The 10,479-nt window shown below is 38.7% G+C and overlaps 1 long non-coding RNA gene across 1 annotated transcript; it reads right to left on the reverse strand.

Moving 5' to 3' along the window:
* Window positions 1–274: 274 nt before the first annotated feature.
* On the reverse strand, window positions 275–3,513 carry LOC143416960 (uncharacterized). Its single transcript, XR_013097198.1, has 5 exons — window positions 3,418–3,513; window positions 2,218–2,331; window positions 2,074–2,089; window positions 1,911–1,990; window positions 275–330 (listed from the first exon to the last, which is right to left on the reverse strand). It is a non-coding gene; the product is annotated as an uncharacterized LOC143416960 (long non-coding RNA).
* Between the last annotated feature and the right edge of the window lie 6,966 nt (window positions 3,514–10,479).

A 10,479-nucleotide genomic window follows, 5' to 3' on the forward strand; every position in this document is an offset into this window, starting at 1 on the left:
TTATTCTTTATGTGATATTAAAAAAAGAAACATTTAAAAGCAGGATTGTTGTCACTGACTGTACTGTACCTGTGGAAGGTCGTATTTTAACATCAGAGTAAACACAACTCTCCTCTGGTATCTTGGGCTTCTCTGTCAGAAGGATAAGACAAATGTCAAAAACCAAACAAAAAAAAGAAAAAAAAAGAAAACACAATTTTCTTTATTTTCTTTAAATATTGCTCGCTTTAAAAACATCTAAACCCCTAAATGTTTCCAACATAAAGTACTTACTCCTTGGAGTGGTGTTTTTAAGCTCCACCAAAGAATATGTGACATCCTCTGATTCAACTGAAATAGTGAAACAGTTATCCATTAATTAATAGATTATTAAAGGTCCGGGCGGGGTTACCTGGACCTGGGATATAGAGTTTGGGGAGTGCGACTGTCTGTGCAGTGTCTATTTGTGTCTGTCTACACGTTGGGTGAGTGCCGAGTATTTGGTTGTGCATATGGGGTGGGAATGCACGTCTGTGTCCGCGTGTGCCTGTTCGTCTGTGTCTATATGTCAGGTTGGGTCTTAAACCCAACCTCTCTGGGTACATCTCAGGCCCTCTAAAGTACGGAGGCCTATCTCCCCTCACCACACTCCCTGCCGGTGACTGATGCCCTCAGATGTTGGTGTGTTGGTGGTCCTTGTCGGCTGGGCGCTCATATATGTACCGGCTCACTCCTGGTGGCTGATTGGCGGGGCCGGGTGCCTGTGGCCCGGCAGGGGTGGGATGCCCTCAGGCCTCTGGCCTCGAGGCCTGAAGCTCGGTCCTCTCTGACACAGCTGGCTGCCGGCAGAGCCCGCGGGCACGCCACTGCAACCCCCTCTGGCCTCTGCTCCGTAGCTGCGGGGTGACCTCTCCTTTGGGGCTCTACTCAGCTCTTCCCAGGAGGGTGGCATGGTTCCCCCCCCTTTGGTGGTCCTCCTTGGGTCCTTGTACTCTGGGGCCTCTGGATATCTGGGGCCTGGATCTCCTCCATACCTGCTTCATACCCTGGGAGACGGGGCTGTGGCTCCCCACACTCCCTAGCAGATCGTTACATGGAGAAACCTTTGGAATACAAGCATGCTGATCCACACAGGTGTGCACACAGGTGTACACACGGGTGTTCACAGACGAGGACTACAGCTTTCTTGGCTGCTGCCTCAAAGCACATTGTGCGCTGTCTATCTTGTGTGCTGCACAATATCGTTTAATATTTAGTATCTACTGTTATCTACTGCTAGCTAGTTTATTGTGATGGTGCTGTTTTTTTATTATGTTGCTCTTTTTTTTTTTGCTTTCTCTTCTGTTTTTTTTCTCCATACATGTGATCCAGGTGTTTTGTTTGTTTTTCTTTCTTCCCCCCTTCTCACCGTCTCTTCTCCCCTTTGGTTTTCTTTCTCTCCCTCCCTTTCTTTCATTCTTTCTCCCTGTCCTATCCCCAGTCATGTCTGTCCCGTTTGTAGCAACTGAAAATAAAATAAATTCATAATTATAATAAAGGTCAATCAAATGGACCAATATGGCAAGGCCATGATGATCCACTTGGTAAAATAAATCCGCTTGGCATCTTTCTTGGCCTTAAGACAACAAGTCTGATGGCTAAAGATCCAAACGGGACAAAAAAAAAAAAAAAAAAGATTATTAAAAGTCCTACTCATTTTTATTTTCCATGGTACATACTGTGCCTTTTTCTGTGTCATTGATGTCTTTATTTGATTTGTAGAAAAAGGAATCACATACAGAGTAAAATCAAGCCAATGGTTAAATAAATAATACAAAATAAATAGTCATATATAGCAATTTGAGCATCTTCTAATACATCTAATCAGGACGTAATGTATTAAGCTCAGAGTTTACAATTTGTCAAGAAAACAATGCAGGGTGAAGGCTGACCTTGAACAGGAGAAATGTGTTGAGTTTCATCTTGCTTGGTCATGTGGTTTGTAGCAGAGTGCTGATTTTTGCTCTGAGGCCTGGAGGAATAAAAATATAACATAAATTTGTAAATGTAACAATTCCAGAAGGTTGAAAAAGGGGTGGGAAGGGTTGAACCAACCTCTTAAAGCATGAATCTGTAAAACAACAAAAAAGAAAATAATTTCAAACTGCTCTGGTGCAATGACAGTACATCTACTTCAGACTAGATGCATGAATACTTAGATCACATAATAAGGCAAAAACAAGATGGAAATGGCCTCACCCTTTGACAGTTTGAAGCGACACAACAGCAGAAGAAGAATAATCAGTAAAATTCCACAAACAAGTCCAACAATCAAAGGAGTGAGAAACGAAGAGTTTTCAGGCCCAGGCTCTGCTGTAATAAATGTTAGGTTCTAATTAGATTTATGTATAAAGATTCTCCAAAATGATTTAGGGTTCTTTAATGGCACAAGAACAACACATATTCCTAATAACAGTATTTCTGTATAAACCTGAAGGTTACAAACATATGCTAGAGCCCAACATTCTTTTCCTGTATATTGACACCTATGGAAATCTTCTTATAATTATGTCACTGCATGGCAGGAATCATCATTTCCTCTCCTTTACTTTGTGTGTGTGTGTGTGTGTGTGTGTGTGTGTGTGTGTGTCTGGGGGGGGGGGGGGGGGGGGGGGGGGGGGGTAGATGCTGCAGATTTGTTATCGTCACATGCATGATGTAAATCTCCTGTTCAACCATATCCATAAGGTGCCCCACTGGATTGAGATCTGGTGGCTGTGAGTACACAGAGAACTCATTGTCATATTCGAAAAACCAGTTTGTAATGACTTTAGTTTTGTGACACGTTAACCTGCTGGAAGCATTCATTAGAAGATGGGTACACTATGGTCATAAAGGTGGATGGACATGGTCAAAAACAATACTTAGTACTGTTTTCTGCAGTAGTATTCTGTGGTATTTAGACAATGCTCACTTAGTACAAAGGGGACAAAAGTGTACTAAGAATATCTCTCGCACTATTACACAACCACCAGTATCCTGGACTGTTAATACAATACAGGATGGAGCTGTGCTTTTGTGCTGTTAGGTCTCCACTGACCAAAAACATCTTACTTAAACCACAATATGTCGATGTGATGGTGTAACTTCTGTCAACAATTAGCAAAATTACATGTACTAAAAATCAGCCTTAGAGGAAAAAATATATATTATTGCATATTTATACTTTAAAGATGGCTCTGTACTACTGAACCTTTTAACCTATAAATAATGTTGATGTTTTCAAAAACTATGGTATTTCTACGCAGCTAAAGTCAATTTGTAACAATGACCCAGTGGTAAACAAGAGCTATTCAAACTTTAAATATTATACAAATATCATATTGAATATTGTCAAATTGAAAGGCTCACAACAATCTTTTGAAGGTTGTATACTCATTAACTTTCAGTCAAACTCACTGTTTTTATCAATGTTGACTGGATCACTGTAGTCTGTGTAGTAAACTGGGTTTCCTCTTCCTGCTCTGCACCTGTAGAGTCCTTCCTGTGAGACACTGATTTGTCCGTCTGAAGGAGCAGCATCTTGTGTAGTCAGGGGTTCAGAGGATTTATTACCTCTGTACCAGAAGTATTTCCATTCAGATGACAGGTTCACTGAGCAGTTCAGAGTCACTTTGCCTGCTACTGGAACGTCTCTGCTGTTAGTAGTCAGTTGGGCCTTTGGTTTAACTGCTGTTGTATGTAGAACAAAGGCAGGAGAAAAAAGACATATTATTTAACATCACAATTTACAGGTCAGGATCACACTGCCCTGGTCTGTGCTACCTGAGGCATGCAAGGCTATTATCTGCCTTTAAATTAGACCTTGACCTTTTCTTCAGTGCATGATGCTCTAGCAGTATTACTTCCATTTCCTGTGACCACACAGTTAAAGGTTCCGAGCAGCTTTAACACTGATGGCTTTACGTCAACTCACTCTTTCATCATTTCTGTCTTTTTTATTATCTAGTAAGTAGCCACATAATTCAATAATTATAGCATATGCATTAATACAGAAGAAGAAGACGCACATGATGTTTCATCAAGTAGAAACAAAAACACATTAACAGCAATTTATGACGTTATGGTTTCTTTATGATTTTCTTTATGATATTTAATTAAGTATTTTTATGTCTTTAAATTCTCTGCAAAGTGCAACACTTTGTTCTTTTTAGGCTTTTAGATCTTATGTTACGGTTGGATTGAGTTGGGCCCAGCTTTGGATCCTTTTTCAAAAATACAAGTCGTGGTTTTCCTTCTGGATAAACCTTCCAGTATTCATTATTGACAAAACTTCACTTATTTAAATTTCAATACTCCCATCCATCCATCTTCTTCCATTTATCCAGGGCCGGAAGAAGATGGATGGATGGGAGTATTGAAATTTAAATGAGTGAAGCTTTGTCAATAATGAATACTGGAAGGTTTTCAGAAGAAAATCATGACTTTCAATACTTCCAAATATAAAATATTTTAGCTTATATAGTTAGGTGGTTCAACTCACTAGATTCAATTGCCTTAAAATACTACAATAATAATAATAATAATAATATTGTATATACACACACAAACTTACTTGATGCTGACAATGTGAAGGCTTCACTCCACTCTGTTGAAGAATATGAGTCATCTCTGCGTCGACTCTTACACATGTAGTCTCCACTGCTGGACTCAGAAACTCTGAATGTCACATCATTATTGTGTGTCCACTGTGTGGGTGTCCTGGGTCCTCTCCATCCATACTCCCACTCAGTGGTTTCACCTCCTTCCTGCACCTCACATGTCAGAGTGATCGTCTCACCTCTGAATATCTGAGGCCAGTTGGGTTGTTGTTTTACAACAACTTTACTGGAAACTGTTTACACATATTAACAGTTGAGATACAAACAGAAACATGAAATCAACACAGAAAACTTAACATTGTATGTTTGATAATCATGAGTGAATGTATATTTCAAACTAAATGACTGAACTCACAGGTTTTCTCAATGGTGACATCATCACTTCTATCAGTGTAGTAAACTGGGTTTCCTCTTGTTCCTCTGCAGCTGTAGATTCCTCCTTGAGATACTCTGATATCTCTGTTTTGTTGATCTCTGATTTGAACTTCAGAGGTTGTTTGGGTTCGTCTGAACCACTCATATTTCCATCCATCAGAGCTCTGCACAGAGCAGGTCAGTGTCACACTGCCCCCTACTGGTATGATTGTTGTTCCTGCTGTCAGTGTGGCCCTGGGTTTATCTGATGTTATAAAAAAGAAGGGAAGGAAATATGCATTTTGATCCATTAAAAAAAATAAAAATAAAAATAAAAATCTAGATTTAAACCATGTTTTAATGTTCTGCATTTCTCTTAATAAGATCAGTATAACTGTTTGTCTATTTTCTGGCCCGAAGAAGTCCCACTATAATCTAATGCTGAATGATACACACTGATTCGTGAAGATTCCATTATTTGTACCCACAATGGTACATCTAATGATGATGGATTAAACAGTGAGGGAGTATTTAGCATTATGTTAGCATTGCATGGGCAAAATAACCGGTAAATACGGTGGTCCTGTTTGAAGCTTCACATTTCATGCATCAGGAAAAAAGTTTCAGTAGCAACATTAATTAAATCTACATTATTATTCAGATGAGAATTTGAACAGAACAATTCATGCTATTGTTCACAGAGGACTTACCTAATGCAATTATAGAGACAGTATTACTGTTCTTTGTTTTATGTGAGCTCTTTTTGCGACCAGAGCACTGATATTCACCACTGTCACCCTTAGAGCTAATTTCTAATGTATAGTCTTTGTGTGTGTTGTAGGGGATAAATTCTCGCCCATCCTTGTTGATTTTGTATTCCCAGTCAGCGTCTTCACCTTCATTCATGTCACATATGAAGGTAACAAACTCTTGAATAACAAAACTGGACCAGTTGGGTTCAATAGTTAGCACAGCAGCTAGAATCCAACACAATCACACCATTAGAAATCTGAAACACTTTTATGCACGAAACAATCTGTGTTTGTGTTCATAAAATGTTTTTTTTAGTTAAAATGTCAGTTCTAAATAAATAAAGACAGAATTACAGAAAGATAAAATGCTAAAGAGTGATGCAGTATGTGGAGATAAAAAAAATCATAAATAAAATAAAACAACTGTTCAGTCACCCTGAGTGTGTCCAGTGCAGAGGAGCATACAGAGCACTACAATAAAGACAGAAACTTCAGACATTGGTTCAAATAATCTAGTATGGCACACTTGGGGTTTTACTAGTGTCTACTATGATTGGTGACATTTTATATTATGATTTTAAATGCATCAAATTACCACTGATGGAGAAACAAACCTTTGTTAGATAAACTAAAGCAGCTCCACTCTGATCTGAGTCAGTGCACTAAAATCTAATCCAGTCTACAAACAACCATGTTGGTAACAAACATGAGAGTCCTCTGATCACATGACCTGAAATGGTACAAATGACTGATGCTCTGTTCTTCTTACTAAAACATGTTTATGGATCAGTATGAATCAAACAATAGGAGTCAGTGATGTACTCACAGAATAGGCCCAGCTCACAGAGCAAAGTGGCTCCCATCCTCACATCCAGCAGTGACACGTCTGAAAACTTCTACAACTTTCTGTAAAGAGAGAGAGTGAAGCAGCAGCACAGCATATACCAAAGAGCTGTGAAGGAAACAAAGAGGTTTTAACACTTCTTCTTTCTGCTTCCTTCCCTTTTTCAACAGAACTAACACACCTTAACAAGATCTGTCCACAGCATACTGTGACATGTTTATACTGTCCTGGTGCTGCACAAACTTATCAAGCAGTTTTTATCAAATGACCTGTCATACAAATATAGTGAAACTAAACAATACAAATACACCGATGATAATTTGCATTACGAAAGTTTTTTTTTTTTGACCAGCACTAAACCTTGTTAAGTAATTAAACAGCTACAGATAAAATGACTTACATTAAACTGTGATGCTTTTTTGCCCCTGCTTATTTTAATGCACTACGCAAATACATTTAGTTAAACAATGACTGACAAGGGTGGGGTGGGTTCTAACGTATGTTATAAAAGTGTTCCAACACCCCCTTCCCCAAAGTATGAATAGTTTATTAATTTTGCATATACTTATACTTTTACAGCATACCTAGAAAGTGGAAAAGAAAGAATGATTGAGGTGTGCCTGCTGATATTTAAAACAAAAAAGCATCTGATGAGGTCTCAAAGAAGGGCGAGTCAGTTAAATCAGTGACTAAAGAACATGTGATCTGCCACATAACACTGAGCTAATTCTACAAATCATTGCAAAGGCTGACAGAGTCACAGAAAAAAATGCAAAAAGAATGTCTTAGGAAAAACTGAAGGCAATCAGACGAAAAAGAAAGAGAAACCTGTTAAAGAAATGAAAACTAACGCTAAAGACTCTGACCTCAGATGATAAAAACCTTTGTCTGTATGGAGCCATTTGGCAGCCCAAAGCCGGAGGAAGTTTGGGTAAAATTTGTGCAGTCATTGGGCACACCAAGGCTGCACTATAGGGTTACATGCACACTGCTATTGTATTTTTGATACAGATAATATATAAGCTTTAAATGAGACTGTAGCAAGTATGACCCATGCTCAGCTACCGGTCTCCACTTCCAGCCCTGGCAGCTACCGTAAAAATAGGGGATGCATGATCATAATGATAGGATCCAGTGACCTCCAGTGACACTACAGCCTGAACCCACTGGTCCACCCATCCCCTGCAGCCACACTGCAGACCACACCCCATCACAGAAACTTATCTTTTTCGCATGGGACTAATAATAAAAAAAATATTTATTAAGTATTTGCGGTGTTGTGAAAGTTTTTTCTGTTAAACTAATTTGCACACCCACACAAAAGAGTGAATTTGGATTATGGTCAGTCGTAGGGAAATAAACACAAAAACCTTTATTCCACTAAACCACTTCTTGAAGTACTTTCTCTGGTGTGGATTCAGTTTTTGCTTCTTTTTTCTAATTGTTACAATTCTCTGTAGCATGTGTTACAACACACCCCAGTAATGGGGCAGGTTGTAGCAGAGGAACGCCATGTATTTAACGTTAACACACAAGGTCTGCGGTATTCTTTGAATAGATGCAATTTACAGGAAACAAAATTGGATGCTTTTCGTGTAAAAGTTTGAGAACTTTATTGCAAAACTCTTTGGGGAAAAAAAGCAGTAAATACCAACAAATATCTAAACAGTAAAAAAAACAACAACTCTGTTCTACCTGCATGCTGTTACTCTACTGGAACTTATAAAAGGTATTCGTGATCCCTGTAAATTAATTTAAGCATGCTGGGAGATGAGGAACAGGCAGACGTAAGTTTGTGAAAAGTTTTTATTTTTTTCCTGTAGACTCATATGTGTCTTCAAATTATTAACAAATATCAAGCTAACACCAAGTTATAATGTTATAAGTTAGTAATGTGATTATTATGGCTGCTGAGAGTCTCATCGATGGACTCTTTTTCTTTGTTAGTTATAGTTAAGGGTTTTAACATATCGAACTTTAAGGCCAGACAAAACCTTTGAAATGCACTATTATCTCTCTGAAAACTTCACTGAGAACATTTTGTTGTCTTTGTCTGCTACTTGTCTGCATGTTAGGTTTGGTACAAGCTTTACCAGCAATAATAATTACTCTCACAACCATCATTGGTGATTGTAGGCATAACTACTGTACACTCATTGCTGAGGGCCACAAACCGTTGATGACACACTAAAGAAAAATATTAAACTGCTTGATTAATAAATGCACCTTTAAACTTTTATTTCCTTTTAGAGTATACAAAGTAATCTCAAAGTACTTTGTAACAAAGTAACAGGGTGTACACAGTACTTTTCACATTAAGACATCCGGGCCCTCACTACCAGACTACAGAACAGTTTCTTCCCCCAAGCCATCAGACTCCTGAACACTCAGTGATTGGACTGACACACACATGCACACTTAAATACGCGTCACTACCAAGCACTTATCTGCAGTTTCTCTCTCTCTCACACACACACACACACACACACACACACACACACACACACACACACACACACACACCTACAGACACCAAGTTACTTTTGCACAATACTCAGCATTTTGCTTTCTTCCATTGCACTGTCTTGTGTCTGTATCGTCCTGCTCTGTCTAGTGTTGCACTGTCTTGTCTTGTTTATTTTTGTTTACATTGCACTTTACGTAGTTCTGTGTTTGTCCGTTATATTTGAGCAGCAGGGTCTCGGAGGAATGCAGTGTCATTTCACTCTGTACTGTACAAGTGTACATGGCTGAGACAATAAAAGCCACTTGACTTGACTTGAAGACAGCTGGGAGAGACTGCAACAAACGAAATCAAGTTTTATAAGCACTTTAAAAAATCATTAATAGATGAATAACGTATCAAATTATACTGATAAAGAGAGGTGCCATACATACCCGGGCTAAATTTTCACGTGTTATTGATCCTGGCACTTTCACAACAGTGAAATGTGTGTCTAAAAAAGTGAAATTTTTCATGTTAACTGATAAAGCTGAACTTCACTAATGTGAGGTATCCCATTACATCAATGCAGACTCTTTTAACGTGTTTTTCCATTATGAAGAAATTGTGGTTTGGTCATAAATTCACCCACAAAAATGAAATCTCCATTTAATACACACTAAAAACAACAGAATTAAATGGTAAATGGCCTGTATTTGTATAGCGCTATATTTAGTCCCTAAGGACCCCAAAGCACTTTACACTACATTCAGTCATCCACCCATTCACACACCCATTCACACACACATTCACACACACATTCACACACTGGTGATGGCAAGCTACATTGTAGCCATAGCTGCCCTGGGGTGCACTGACAGAGGCGAGGCTGCCGGACACTGGCGCCATCCTTATCATATGTTGCTGCAACAGGTAGTGCTCTTGCTAACTCACATGACACAGTCAGTGTGATGATATCACTCCACTCTGAGAAGAAATAGTCCCTGCTGCCCCGGCAGCTGTATCCTCCACTGTCAGACTCAGTAGCTCTGATGATTCTGTATTCATTGGATGTTGGAGGTGTGTTTAACTTGGCTGCTCTCTATTCAGGCAAGTTAACAACATACATAACTGCAACAAAATGTAAAAACTGAAGGCAAATTTCACATTTAATTTACTAATTAATCAGTAAATTAAATTTCAAATTCACCAAATCACATAATTTGGCTTTGTGGTGAGCAATATTTCCCTAGTGTAGAATGATCCTGCCTTGAGTAGTGCTGATGAATGCAGTCTTAACCTTGAGTCCCCCTCTCACTCCCCAATGTGATTAAAAAATTATGCAAAGATCACATTTTAGCAGTAGTAGTAACGTTAAATGAAAATTTTCTGGAGCACACTATTACACATGCATTTTGTTAATGATGACCACATTTTTTTTAATTCGTCAAATCAAGTAAGGTTTAT

Source organism: Maylandia zebra, linkage group LG3 (genome assembly GCF_041146795.1).
Source record: "Maylandia zebra isolate NMK-2024a linkage group LG3, Mzebra_GT3a, whole genome shotgun sequence".
Classification (NCBI taxonomy): domain Eukaryota; kingdom Metazoa; phylum Chordata; class Actinopteri; order Cichliformes; family Cichlidae; genus Maylandia; species Maylandia zebra.